The sequence below is a fragment of the Aquarana catesbeiana genome, linkage group LG02 (genome assembly GCF_042186555.1).
Source record: "Aquarana catesbeiana isolate 2022-GZ linkage group LG02, ASM4218655v1, whole genome shotgun sequence".
In the NCBI taxonomy this organism is placed as follows: Eukaryota; Metazoa; Chordata; class Amphibia; order Anura; family Ranidae; genus Aquarana; species Aquarana catesbeiana.
Window position 1 is genome coordinate 51,702,349 of NC_133325.1, and position 15,266 is coordinate 51,717,614.

General features: G+C 47.0%; 1 protein-coding gene across 2 annotated transcripts in view; it reads left to right on the forward strand.

Annotated features, from left to right (window-relative positions):
* Positions 1–213: 213 nt before the first annotated feature.
* Positions 214–15,266, forward strand: part of LOC141126861 (uncharacterized) — a 78,271-nt gene continuing 63,218 nt past the window's right edge. Inside the window, exon 1 of one of the 2 annotated variants that reach the window (XM_073612876.1) lies at positions 214–406. The gene's annotated coding sequence lies outside the window, so the exon portion shown is untranslated. Of the gene's footprint in view, positions 407–6,036; positions 6,117–15,266 lie in introns of those variants that run through there. The other variant, XM_073612875.1, reaches the window with a different exon arrangement.

Below are 15,266 nucleotides of genomic sequence, written 5' to 3' on the forward strand. Positions count from 1 at the left end.
GCATTGATAGGTTGCACTTGTGGGCATTGAAAGGTGGCACTCATGGGCATTGATAGATGGCACTGTGGGCACTGGCAGGGGGTACTGGTGGGCACAGATGAGGCAGAATCACCTCTTCCTCTTCGGGACCGATGTCCCTTGCACATGAGCCGGTGATCAGCTTTTTTTTCTCCTCACGGAGAAAAAAAAAAAACGATTGCTGAGCTTTTGTTTACATCATGTGATCAGCTGTCATTGGCTGACAGCTGATCACGTAGTAAGGGGCCGGGATCGGATCTGTGCTCACCCGAGTCTCAACGACTCGGTGATCACAGCATAGCCGTCATTCGGCTATAGCATGGACGCCAAGTGGTTAATCATTTTGACTGGAAGTCTGCTTCAACAAACACCAGTGTAATGGAAATTTGTAAGTTCTGTATATAATTGTAAGTTCTGTATATAATTGTATTCTATTTTGTATGTATTGCACACTGCCCTCACTATGCACACGGCACTAATAATGTTTTCAGTACATGTTTACATTCTTTTGAGTCCTGATTAGAATTAGCCTGCCTATGTTACGGCCCTTGTTACCATAAAAGTACAATTGTAATATTAATGTGATACCTACGTAATCATGTGTATAAAAACCTTCAATTGCATCATAATAAAGCAGAACAGTTATTTCTTAAGTCGTCTTCCAGGACGGCACCCTGAGAGATGACTGGTCCTCCTGACAGGAAACATAATCAAGAAAGAGGTTAAAAACCCCGCCCCTCCCTGCACTCCTCAGTTTTTGATTGTGTTTCCCCACAGCGAAACAGTTTGTTTTTTTCTAATAGACGGAAGGCCGTGGGCTGGAAGTCCCCCCTTGGGCGCCAGACTGCAGGTTTTTGGAAAACCTTTGGGTTTGGTAGGGCTTGCCCTTCCCGGGGGGGTTCGTTCCCCTATTTTTCTCAGGTTGGCAATGAAGAGCTCCCCATGAGAACTGGAGGACCCTGGGCACTCTGAGTCTCCAGAACTCCAGGGACCATGTTCCTGCTCCTACCTCTCCTTACCTCATGGTTTTTAGAGAGGATTTGCCACATGCTGCTTGTTTGCTGCTCTTTGCTGGGTTCCTGGCCGCCTCAGCGCCGGCGGCTGTGTGTAGGATCGGCGCCATTTTGCGGTGGTCATTTCTGGGAGGAAATGACGTCACGGCGGCCCGGGCACTGGAGCGCGCCGCCCACAGAGGAGGAAGTGGCCTCGGCAAGATGGCGGTGGCGTTCGGAACGCCATGAGGAGCCAGCAGCCGGCTTGAAACAGGTACCAGCACTTAAGAGGGGATTAATTACGGGCGGCAGAGGCAGTGTCAGGCAAGGAGCAGGCGTCCACTACTCACTCACAGCAATGGAGCAGGAGGAGTTTACAGCCGTTGTGGAGGCCACCGGGGGTGAGTCTGTCAGGCTGGAGGAGATAAGGGAGGGGGTGCCCCTCTAGCTTTTCCCTCATAAGAGATCTCGTTTTATTTGTTACTAGCTAAATGGGCTTCTTATTTTGCAGACACAGAAACCCAGAGTGTTGCCAGTAGACCGAGACCCAAAAATCCTTCCCGTTCCAAGAGGTGTGGGTACTGCAATGATAAACTAACTGCAGAGCACACCAAGCCGTTCTGTTACAAATGCATTCATAAATTATCGGGGAAGGAGACTTCAGAGGTTATGAGAGAGTTTCTCTCAGTACAATCTGAGATGCTGTCCACACTTAAAGCCTTCCAGGCTAGCCTCAATACTAGGCAGGATAGCAGAGAGGGCTCATCCTCCCAGGAAAGTGCTCTTTCTAATGTTAGACAGGTGAGCACTGCTCCGCAGAAACCGCCATCTTCTCAGGATTCGGAAGAAGAGGCAGAAGAAGTGGAAGGTCCCTGCCAAAGTCTCCTTGAAGAAGGGGAAGAGGCAGAAGATAGCCAGGAGGAAGGGGAGCATTCCAGGCCAGGTAGACATATCTTCTCAACAGACGATATGGAGGGCTTCCTAGGGGCTATTTATGCTTCTGAGGAGATCCAGGAGCCGGAGGCTCAGACTTCTGTACAGGATAGATTGTATCAGGGGTTGTCTAAGGCTCAGTCTAAAGTGTTACCTATCCACCAGTCTCTGAAAGACATTGTTTTAAGAGAGTGGAAGGAGCCAGAAAATAAACTTCAGAAGTTTAAAACCTGGAAACACAGGTGTCCGTTTAAGGAAGAGGAGCAGGAGAAGTTTTTTAAATTTCCCAAACTAGATGCATCTCTGGCACAGGTGTCTAAACAATCTGACCTGTCTTTTGAAGACGCAGGTAACATCCGGGACCAAATGGACCGTAGGTCTGAGACCCTTTTACGCAGGGCCTGGGAGGCCAATGCGGCTACTTTAAGTCCGGCTTTAGCTTCAGCTTGTATAGCCAGGAATACTAACATGTGGCTGAATAAGCTAACTGATCATGTGGCGAGTTCTTCCAAGTCCAAGGATCTTTTGGATTCCTTGGAGGTAATTGGTAAGGCGGTAGCCTTTCTTGCGGATGCGGCTGTGGAGTCAGTGCGGACTTCAGCTAAGACAGCAGCGCTTCTCAATTCTGCTAGAAGAGCCATATGGGTTAAGACCTGCGATGGGGATCATACCTCTAAGACTAGGTTATGCGGTCTTCCTTTTGAAGGATCTCTCCTGTTTGGTACAGGGTTGGACCAGACCCTCTCCAGATCTACGGAGAAGGGGAAGAAATTTCCGGTTAAACCTAAAAAGGCCAAAAAATTTTTTCGAGGCCCCCAGGTCAACAACCAGTTTAAAGGCCATAAGGAAGGAAAGAAGTGGAGTGTTGGTAAAGCCAAACAGAAAGGAGCTCTCCTTTTCTCCGGCCCTAAGGTCGCAGACAGGGATCCTAAGTGACGCCAGCACCAAGGTGGGAGGGAGGCTAGCACAATTTATCCCACAGTGGGAGCGGGTAGTCCAAAGCCCTCTTGTCCTTCAGTGTATAAGAGAGGGCTATGGGCTAGAATTTGCTTCCAGGCCTCCACAGACATTTCTACTGACATTTTTACCCAGAGAAAAGCCAAAAGCCATAGGACTCATGGAAAATATCAAGCAGTTGGCGAGTCAGAGGGTCATTCTCCCAGTTCCGGCGGATCAGCAAGGAAAGGGTTTTTATTCCCACGTCTTTGTTGTTCCAAAACCGTCCGGGAAATTCAGGTTAATCCTGAATCTAAGGAAATTAAATACCTTCCTGCGATACAAAAGATTTCGCATGGAATCGGTCTATACGGTCAGGAAACTTCTGTTAAAAGAGGTCTTCATGGCTACCATAGACCTGAAGGATGCATATCTGCATATTCCCATTCTTCCGCAGCACCAGGTATTCCTTCGCTTTGCTATCCGCACGCATCGGGGTACACAGCACTGGCAGTTCCAGGCCCTACCTTTCGGACTGGGGGCCAGTCCAAGGGTGTTTACAAAGATCCTTGCAGAGGTCATCTCCTACCTGCACCTTCAGGGGATTTCCCTGATACCATATCTAGACGACCTGCTGGTCTACAACCTTTCCAGGGAATCCCTTCTCCAGGATCTGGACAAGGTAATATCCACCTTGGAGTCCCTGGGATGGTTGATAAGTCAGGAGAAATCCTCTCTGATTCCTTCTCAGACCAAACTCTACCTGGGTCTGTGGGTGGACTCGGTAAGGCAGAAACTGATCCTTCCGCAGGAGAAGATAGAAGCATTGATTACTTCAGTGTCTTCAATCCGGCACCAGAAGGTAGTATTCAGAAGAGTGATCATGAAGATTCTAGGTCTCATGACCTCATGTATCCCGGCAGTGCCTTGGGCCCAGCTCCATTCAAGACCCCTGCAAAACTTCCTTCTATCCTCATGGGATGGAAAGAAGCAATCCCTAGATACTCTGGTGACCATTCCTCTAAGAATAAGAAATTCCTTACTTTGGTGGCTCGACCCTCAAAGGTTGGGGGCAGGCCACCTTTGGTTCCAGCTTCAGCCGGTCAGAATAACGACCGATGCGAGCTCGTGGGGATGGGGGGCCCATCTAGAAGAACTGCAAGCTCAGGGTGTGTGGGACACACGACAGAGAACTGCCTCTTCCAATTTCCGGGAATTGTTAGCTGTCAGGGAGGCTCTAATAGCCTTCGAGAACAAGATCAAGGGAAAGGAAGTTCATATCCTCTCCGACAATTCCACAACAGTGGCCTTTCGGAACCGTCAAGGGGGTACACGATCGCTTTCCCTAATGAATCTCACACAGCAGATTCTAGAATGGTAGGAGCAGAGAATACCGTCCATTTCTGCGGTACACATAAGGGGAGTTTTCAACATAGAGGCAGACTTCCGTCGTCAGACAGTACAACAGGGAGAATGGGAGCTAAACCCCGAAGTTTTCACCAGGGTCTGTCAACAGCTGGGTACACCGGAGATAGATCTTTTTGCCTGCAGGAAAAACAGGAGAGTCAAGAAGTATTTTTCCCTCTGCAGGGAACGAGGGTCCGAGGGGGTGGACGCATTGGCTCAGGAATGGGATTTCAGTCTGGCGTATGCCTTTCCTCCCTTACCTCTGATTCCAAGAATCCTTCAAAGACTGAGTCGGGCCAGGGGCAATTTGATCTTGATTGCCCCCTGGTGGCCCAAAGGGTCCTGGTTTCCCACGTTGTGGAACTGGGCGGTGGTGCCTCCGGTTCAGCTTCCAGAATGTCAGGATCTTCTGATTCAAGGCCCTCTTTACCATCCGAACCCCGGTTTCTTCAGGTTGACAGCCTGGCTGTTGAAAGGGAGTGCCTGCACAACAAGGGGTGTTCAGAGAAGGTGATTGACACCCTGTTACTGAGTAGAAAACCGGTAACTAGACGCATTTATGCTAGGGTCTGGGGGGCTTTTTCCCGTTGGTGTGAAGCGAGAAAAGTTCCCCAGAAGGAAATTCCAGTTATTTTAGACTTCCTACAGGAGGGAGTAGACCGAGGTTTAGCCACCAAAACTCTGAAGGTTCAAGTGGCGGCCTTGTCTAGTTTTCTGGATGTTAGATTAGCTCTAGATCCTTTAATTAAAAGATTCTTGTCGGCTAGAGAGAGACTTTCCCCGGTGCAAATGAAATTATTTCCACCGTGGGATTTATCTTTAGTCTTGGAAGCCCTGACCAGGGCACCTTTTGAGCCGTTGGCTCAATCGTCAGTCAGACTGATTTCTTTTAAAACCGCCTTCCTTCTGGCTGTTACTACAGCCAGAAGGGTGGGCGATTTGCATGCTCTTTCTATGAAGGAGCCTTTTTTCCGCCTGTTAGAAGACCGAATTATTCTCAGGCAGGACCCTTTGTACCTTCCCAAAGTAGCTTCACGCTTTCATAGGTCACAGGAGATTATTTTACCCTCCTTCTGTCTCAATCCACAGAACGAGAAGGAAAGGGCCTTCCATACGTTGGATGTCAGGAGATGTCTGTTGCTCTACCTAGAAAAGGTTAAAGAGTTTAGAAAATCCCAACATCTGTTAGTTAGTTTTTGTGAAGTTCGAAGAGGCGAACAGGCCTCTAGAACAACCATTGCTAGATGGATTAGACAGACTATTGCCATAGCTTATGAGCATTCAGGTCAGACGGCTCCAACTAATCTTAAAGCTCACTCTACAAGGTCTCTGGCAACCTCTTGGGCAGAAAGAGCCGGAGCATCGGTAGATCAAATCTGTAAGGCAGCAACGTGGTCAAGCCAGAACACGTTCCTGAAACATTACAGAGTGGAACTTCTGTCACCCCAGGATCTGGCCTTCGGCAGAAAGGTCCTGCAAGCGGTTGTCCCGCCCTAAGGTAGGCCTGAGCTACTTGCTCTTCTCTCAGGGTGCCGTCCTGGAAGACGACTTGAGAAAATGACCAGTTACACTTACCGGTAACTGTGTTTCTGGGAAGTCTTCCAGGACGGCAGGCCTACTTCCCACCCGGTTTGTATTTTTATATATTAGTACATTGGAGGTGTTTTCGTTTCACTTTCATGCACTGGTGTGGGTCAATACTTTTGCACAACTGAGGAGTGCAGGGAGGGGCGGGGTTTTTAACCTCTTTCTTGATTGTGTTTCCTGTCAGGAGGACCAGTCATCTCTCAGGGTGCCGTCCTGGAAGACTTCCCAGAAACACCGTTACCGGTAAGTGTAACTGGTCATTTTCTGCGGAGTGTATCTTTTGTGACTGTTCCCTACTGCAGTAGTTATTAATTTGGAACCACTAATCAATATGAGGATAGGAGTTGCCTATCATCAAAATGTCCAGGTCACCAGTAAGGATATTCACCCTAATCTGATTTATTTTACATCCAAAATAGGAGTTTTCCTTTCAATCTTAAATGATATTTAAAAAAAATAAAATACTACAGGCAAAGCCCCGTCTTGGTTCAGATTACAATGATTTGCCAGCTAATAACCTTATCAAACCGGAACACCAGAAAGTGATCCACATCTGTTAAACATTATCTAACCGTACAGGATATCAAAATGAAATGAACAAATCACATTTGTGTCTGTAAAGAGCGCTGCCAAAAATCTACATTTCCCGTCCAGAAACACCTGCTTGACTTGAAAGGAAACCGTTGTGATGACTAACAGTAAAGGAGACAAGGTTTGCAGGATTTCTCTTCTAAGAAGGGGGAACGTATACAATATAAAACTTCTATAGATACAGCCGAGTCTAACAATAGTTCTAGCAGTGCATAATAGGATTCCACTATGACGTGTTAATAGACTGACTTGTGTTATATTTCATGAGACATCTACGGGTTATGTTTTACAGACCGCAAGACTACCCAACCCATGACATCGTACACCCACTGCGCATATTTCCGAGAATGTTCAACATCAAACCACATGGGGAAAAGCATTTCGATTGGGTCAGAAATGCATGGACTTATTTTCTGGGAATAATGCTTAAAAATATATATTTTTTAAAGCGGAGTTCCACCCATTTTCTGAACTTCCTCCCTATTGTATCCCCTTAGCTCATTCTTTTCCAAAAGCAATTTTTTTTTCTACTTATGCCGCGCACACACGACCGGTTTTGCCGTCGGAATAAACTCCGAAGGTTTCTCCCAGGGAACTCCGACGGAATTCCATTCAAGCGGTCTTGCCTACACACGGTCAACCCAAAGTCCGACCGTCCAGAACCAATACCATTTTTTTTTTTTTTAGACATCGCAAGGCCACCGACCATGCTGGGTGGGTGGTACGTCCGGGTCTAGATGGAAAGACCAAACTGCGCTAAAACGTCAATCCGCAGCGCAAGCATAAGAATGAGCCCAAAGAGTGCCCCGAGGCGTGGTGAGCGCAAGGGGGCCCCCGCGTTCCGGGGAGCTCCGGTGAGAAACAAGTGGCAAAGCTCACGTCAAGCAATCAAAGGTTTCCAAGAACTGTGCGAGAGGACATTAAATAGGGCGATAAGGCAAAACCTAAACAACATAAAACAGAAATAATAATATTAATAACATGGGGTACATATGCATATTCATAGAAGGCTTACTTATCCTGTATGTCGTACATGTGACCCTTAAAAAGTACAGAGCAGGAAATGTCAAATCACAAGGAGTACAGTCAGAGAAAGCATGGGAGGGCAGGAGAGTCCCTAGGGAATGATGGAAACAGTAGTGTCGCAGATGGATGAAGTGAAGCGACTCCCCCCCCCCCCCGATTACGTCACTAGGTGATTTGCAAGGGTTCCTGGGATAGCAGCATCATGTATCCCGGGAGCCCTTGTGAATCGTCTACTGCCGAAATCTTGGAAGAAGGAGCGCCGCGCAGCGAGATTGGGAGGTGCATGCTGGGTAGCCAGCTGCACAGAAAAGAAATCCAGGAAATGAACACAGGAGGGCTTCAGGTGTCTGCTTCCAAGATCTGTGAGTAACAAACTATTTTAAAAGAAAGTAAAAGCACTAAAATGATGACGTGTTAGAAATGTTCATGTACAGGTTTAGACAATTACAGAGCAGTCTTAAACAAAACAAAAAAAATTTTGGGGGGACTGAAACTCCACTTTAAGCAAAAGTTTTATTTTTTGGCAACTTTTATTGTCATTTTTGTGAAAGTGAAAACCCTAAAAATGTACTTATTTGCTTCCGTTTGATCTCCTAAAGTGAACCTGTACCCAGACTACACACATTAAAGTATAATATATTTTGAGCAAGTAATAAAAGGACTTTGAAAAAAGCCCTCGCCCACCTCTGTAGCTATAGGCATTTTGGAGAAATGAATCTTCACATTTCACAACAGGCCCTGAAATCACAACTTCTTTCACTTTATTTACTCTAAAAGGACTTTTTTTTTTTTTTTTAAAAAAAGGTAATTTTATTAATGCCTGTAGAGAAAAACATAAATAAGATACAATGTGCCACACAGATGTACATGATACAAATACAGCATGTAATTCCACATATTGATCCACCCAGAAGTCTATATGGGTGTATATTAATTGAACAAAACATAAGATCAAACAATCACCAGCTGGTGACATACACATACTCATACAGAACAGCACAAGTGCATATGGTTAAAATTCAGGAGGGTACATTAAAAATAAAATAAAAGGGGGGTAAATCATTTTCTGAGATTAAACAAGCCTATTGGAAAGTTCACTATATAAAGTTTCTTATCCAGCACCAAGGTCCCCATAATAAAATGACACTCAAATCTCTATGTCACCTGACACAGCAGTGAGCCACCACAATTTTTTCTAATTTTTTAGGGCAACCTCGAGCAAGGTCAGTCAATTTCAGTGGCGTCTCCAGCTTTCATATTTAGGGGGGGGCACATGGGGGGACAGGGTCAAAAATAGGGGGGCAATATAAAATGCAAATATATATACGGTATAGATAGATAGATAGATCGATAGATCTATCTATATTCTATCTATCCTGGGGCCCTTTACCCCTTTACTATGATCCCACAATGGCCCTTTCACATGTTCTGCAGTGAGCTCCCTTCCTACTGTATTGGGCCCCCCCCAGGGTGACAGAGAACAAGAGATATATGTCACCAGCATACCAAGAAAATATAAGGGTCCAAAGCAGTGGGAGAACTATCAGGGTTGCAAAGGTTGTCTTGCCACCGGGCCCTGGTGTTCTGCCACGGTGGGGTTCCCCGGCCTCCTTTTTGCTGTCCTGCCCCTGCTATTGACAGCGCTGATCTGGCATCTCTTAGAATTTACAGGCTGGTTCTCCTGTCCTAAGGACGGGAGAAATCAGTCTGTTTTTTCAGTAACTGAGAGTCCTGATGGAGTCCTTCCTGCAACTCGCTCTTCTCCCTGCCAATGAGGATGCAGGGGAAGGAGCAGATCGGGTGGCCGTGGTTGTGTGAGCGCTTGCATTATGCAGTGTCAGGGGGGGAGGAATCACCCGCAGGAGCTGACTGGGGACGTTCTCCCTCTCAATAGAGACTGTATTACTCCAGTGGTGGCCCGAGTAAGATGCGGCACATCCGATATGAATGCAAACAAAAAGAAATTGCCTTTTTGTAAAAAAAATAAAAATAAATAAATACAAAATGTTTTTGGGGGGGGCACATGGTGGGGCCCAGCATAATGTTGGGGGGGGGGGTCAGGGCCCCCTCTGGGCCCCCCCCTAGGGTCGCCATTATACATCAGCTTTATTAACCATATGCTATCCGGGCCATTTCTGACACTTCGCTCCTACATGTAAAAATCTACTTTTTTTGCTAGAAAATTACTTAGAACCCCCAAACATTTTATATATTTATATAGATATATATCTATCTATATATATCTATATATAGATAGATATATATCTATCTATATATAGATATAGATAGATATATATATCGATATAACGCCAGCGACCCCCTCTTGCTGTGGTTGGACACAGTGAGAACCAATCAGCGGGTCTGGCAAACGCGATGTCCACCGGGACCCGCCGACCGTTCGGGAGGCACAACAGAATAAACAAAGCAGATCGCCGTTCTGTGAAAAGGGAAGACTGTGATCCTGTGTTCCTACAGGAACACAGATCTCTGTCTTCCCATAGTACAAGCACCGCCCCCCCTCCCACACACACACAGTGAGCAAGCACTCCCTAGGCACACATTTAACTCTTTGATCGTCTGTAATGTTAACCCCTTCCCTGACAGTGACAGTGCATATTTTTTTAGCACTGATCACTGTAATAATGTCACTGGCAATATCGCAGTCCCGCTTTAAGTCGCTGATTGCCGCCATTACTAGTAAAAAAAAAAGAGAGAGAGAGAGGAAAATTCCATAAATCTATCCCATAGTTTGTAGACGCTATAACTTTTGCACAAACCATTCAATATACACTTATTGGGTTTTTGTTTATGGTCCGTTGCACTTGCGTTGTCATGTTAAAAATCTTGCTTGCTGCATTTTTGGTCAGTTAAAAAAAAAATGCACCAAAAACGCACCTTCCCGTTGAAATGCATTGAAACTGCATCAAGAATGCATGAATAACGCACCCGTGTTACATTTTTTTTGTGGTTTTTGAGTCCCATGACCTATGAAAGACACAGCATAAGCACAGTAAAATCGTGGCAAAATCACGTGCGTTTTCAGCGCCATTTTATCAGCTCCTTTTTTTCTCTGTCTGCAAAATGCCAAAGCTAATTTTTTTAAAAACTTTTTCTCAATGCTATTTTCTCCATAAAACAAAGAATAAAATATGGATCTCCCAGATGGAAATCTGTCTGGTAATTATTTACCATCCCAATAAGAATCTTTTTTCCTGGACCATAAACATCACACCGTTCCGGCAATGTCACCAGGCAGGCTGGAATGTCATAAATTTCATGCAACACTTTTCCGCTTGTCTGCAGGTACTGAATTGCCCAGCTGTTCCTGACATTCACTGGTTGCCACCTGAAAAATAACTTTATTCAACAAAGATATATTAGTATGAGCTGTATGTGGTATATAAAGCAGAATTAAACATATTGGACTTTTTATAAATGTTTAAACACAAGATTCACATAACTTTCACCAGGTATGACTTTTATCCAACTTTTGAGGGTTAACATTACAGTCTATGGCCCTCCAAGTTGCATGAAAGTCGGACCACAGTAATGGATGAACTACTTTGAAGTTGCTGCAACTTTAGCGTCAAATATGTTTTTATTATGTTTAACAAAAGGGGGTAGAGGTTATGTAAGTATCTGCTGTATATGCCAGCCTACATCCCAAGCTTAAATTTTGCAAATGGTTTCCCCTCAAGGGCGGGACTTTATAGGCATGGACTGAGAGACACAGAGTATCATAAAAAAATCTATGCAGACCAGTTCAAAGGTGCATAGCGTTACAGGAGAGTCACAGATAGGTATGCACACAAGGTATAAACCAGGGGTCCTCAAACTACGGCCCGCGGGCCACATGCGGCCCGCCGAGGACATTTATCCAGCCCACCCCACCCAGGGCCGGATTCCAGACAGGCCAGGCTCAGGCCGGGGCCAGGTCGGCTCGGCTTGGGCAGGTCCACTCTGCTTCAGCAGGGAGCATATCCGCTCCGCTCAAGCCGCCTCCCCCACCCCAGTAATGGAGGGCTCCGTGTGCCGCGCTGCATGCTGGGAAATGTAGTTCCCAGCACAGTCCCGCGCGGATTCACGTCTTCCTCACGCAGACAGGAGGCACGGAGGGTGACAGCGAGAGCGGAGGCTTCAGGCAACAGCCTGCTAACAAGTGAGGACCCCTGTCCATCCCACTGTCCCCCCCCTCTGTCCACCCCACTGTCCCCCTGTCTACCCCTCTGTCCACCCCTCTGTCCACCCCTCTGTCCCCCTGTCCACCCCACTGTCCCCCTGTCTACCCCACTGTCCCCCTGTCCACCCCACTGTCCCCCTGTCCACCCCTCTGTCCCCCTGTCCCCCCCTCTGTCCACCCCTCTGTCCCCCTGTCCACCCCTCTGTCCCCCTGTCCACCCCACTGTCCCCCCCTCTGTCCCCCTGTCCACCCCTCCGCCCCTCTGTCCCCCTGTCCACACCTCTGTCCCCCTGTCCACCCCACCGTCTCCCTGTCCACCCCACTGTCCACCCCTCTGTCCCCCTGTCCACCCCTCTGTCCCCCTGTCCACCCCTCTGTCCCCCTGTCCACCCCACTGTCCCCCTGTTCACCCCACTGTCCCCCTGTCCACCCCTCTGTCCCCCTGTCCACCCCACTGTCCCCCTGTCCACCCCTCTGTCCCCCTCACTGTCCACCCCTCTGTCCCCCTGTCCACCCCTCTACCCCTCTGTCCCCCTGTGCACCCCTCTACCCATCTGTCCCCCTGTCCACCCCTCTGTCCCCCTGTCCACCCCTCTGTCCCCCTGTCCACCCCTCTGTCCCCCTGTCCACCCCACTGTCCCCCTGTCCACCCCACTGTCCCCCTGTCCACCCCTCTACCCCTCTGTCCCCCTGTCCACCCCACTGTCCCCCTGTCCACCCCACTGTCCCCCTGTCCCCCCCTCTGTCCCCCTGTCCACCCCTCTGTCCCCCTGTCCACCCCTCCGCCCCTCTGTCCCCCTGTCCACCCCTCTGTCCACCCCACCGTCCCCCTGTCCACCCCACTGTCCACCCCTCTGTCCCCCTGTCCACCCCTCTGTCCCCCTGTCCACCCCACTGTCCCCCTGTCCACCCCACTGTCCCCCTGTCCATCCCACTGTCCATCTGTCCACCCCTCTGTCCCCCTGTCCACCCCTCTGTCCCCCTGTCCACCCCTCTGTCCCCCTGTCCACCCCACTGTCCATCCCTCTGTCCCCCTGTCCACCCCACCGTCCCCCTGTCCACCCCACTGTCCACCCCTCTGTCCCCCTGTCCACCCCACTGTCCCCCTGTCCACCCCACTGTCCCCCTGTCCACCCCTCTGTCCCCCTGTCCATCCCACTGTCCCCCTGTCCATCCCACTGTCCATCTGTCCACCCCTCTGTCCCCCTGTCCACCCCTCTGTCCCCCTGTCCACCCCACTGTCCATCCCTCTGTCCCCCTGTCCACCCCACTGTCCCCCTGTCCACCCCCCTGTCCATCCCCTCTGTCCCCCTGTCCATCCCCTCTGTCCCCCTGTCCATCCCACCGTCCCCCTGTCCATCCCACCGTCCCCCTGTCCACCCCACCGTCCCCCTGTCCATCCCCTCTGTCCCCCTGTCCATCCCCTCTGTCCCCCTGTCCACCCCTCTGTCCCCCTGTCCACCCCTCTGTCCCCCTGTCCACCCCACTGTCCCCCTGTCCACCCCTCTGTCCATCCCACTGTCCCCCTGTCCATCCCTCTGTCCCCCTGTCCATCCCTCTGTCCCCCTGTTCATCCCCTATATATATATATTATTATTTATTATTCATTCTTTTATTCTTTTGCACTACAAAAAACATGTGTGCATAGGAATTTAGGAATTAGTTCATATTTTTTTTATACTATAGTGCAGCCCCCCAACAGTCTGAGGGACCGTGAACTGGCCCCCTGTCTAAAAAGTTTGAGGACCCCTGGTATAAACATATAACAATAGAAAATGCATACAGTATTTTCCTACGCGTTACGGAGAAAAAAACTCCTTCCTCAGGGATATTCTGATATGCTTTTGATTCTAAATGTAGCAATCTAGAATATAAAAGAAGAAAATATTTTCAGCAACAAAGAAAACATACTTCAGTAGTGTTTCCCCATCTATCCAGTGGCAGTCGATGGATCCAGACAAAATTAAAAATACAAAATATACATAAATGCATACAGAAAATGCATACAGTATTTTCCTACGCGTTACGGAGAAAAAAACTCCTTCCTCAGGGTTATACTGATATGCTTTTGATTCTAAATGTAGCAATCTAGAATATAAAAGAAGAACATATTTTCAGCAACAAAGAAAACATACTTCAGTAGTGTTTCTCCATCTATCCAGTGGCAGTAGATGGATCCAGACAAAGATAAAAATACAAAATATACATAAATGCATACAGAAAATGCATACAGTATTTTCCTACGCGTTACGAAGAAAAAAACTCCTTCCTCAGGGATATTCTGATATGCATTTGATTCTAAATGTAGCAATCTGGAATATAAAAGAAGAACATATTTTCAGCAACAAAGAAAACATACTTCAGCTGTGTTTCTCCATCTATCCAGTGGCAGTAGATGGATCCAGGCAAAGATAAAAATACAAAATATACATAAATGCATACAGAAAATGCATACAGAAAATGTATACAGTATTTTCCTACGCGTTATGGAGAAAAAAACTCCTTCCTCAGGGTTATACTGATATGCTTTTGATTCTAAATGTAGCAATCTAGAATATAAAAGAAGAACATATTTTCAGCAACAAAGAAAACATACTTCAGTAGTGTTTCTCCATCTATCCAGTGGCAGTAGATGGATCCAGACAAAGATAAAAATACAAAATATGCATAAATGCATACAGAAAATGCATACAGTATTTTCCTACGCGTTACAGAGAAAAAAACTCCTTCCTCAGGGATATTCTGATATGCTTTTGATTCTAAATGTAGCAATCTAGAATATAAAAGAAGAACATATTTTCAGCAACAAAGAAAACATACTTCAGCAGTGTTTCTCCATCTATCCAGTGGCAGGAGTAGATGGATCCAGACAAAGATAAAAATTGAAAATATACATAAAAAATGTATATATGTGCACTACTTGATACTTACACGCCAAACAAACAGTCGCAGACAACGGATCACACGGGGGTGGCCAGATGGCCGGAAAAATGCAGGTAAGTAAAAACAAGAAAAAAGTCTTCCTAGTTGCTGGGGGAGTGGATATAGCGGACACCCAAGATGCAGCCCGGGACCGCAACAGCCGGAGGCTAGGGGATGTAATGAAAACAGTTCAGAGAATAGCTATATAAGTCTGCAACCAGGAAGCCTTTTTTCTTGTTTTTACTTACCTGCATTTTTCCGGCCATCTGGCCACCCCCGTGTGATCCGTTGTCTGCTACTGTTTGTTTGGCGTGTAAGTATCAAGTAGTGCACATATATACATTTTTTATATAATTTTTTATCATTGTCTGGATCCATCTACTGCCACTGGATAGATGGAGAAACACTGTTGAAGTATGTTTTCTTTGTTGCTGAAAATATGTTCTTCTTTTATATTCTAGATTGCTACATTTAGAATCAAATGCATATCAGAATATCCCTGAGGAAGGAGTTTTTTTCTCCGTAACGCGTAGGAAAATACTGTGTGCATTTTCTATTGTTATATGTTTATACCTTATTTATTTATTTATTTCAGGTACTTATATAGCGCCGTCAATTTACGCAGCACTTTACATATACATTGTACATTCACATCAGTCCCTACCCTCAAGGGG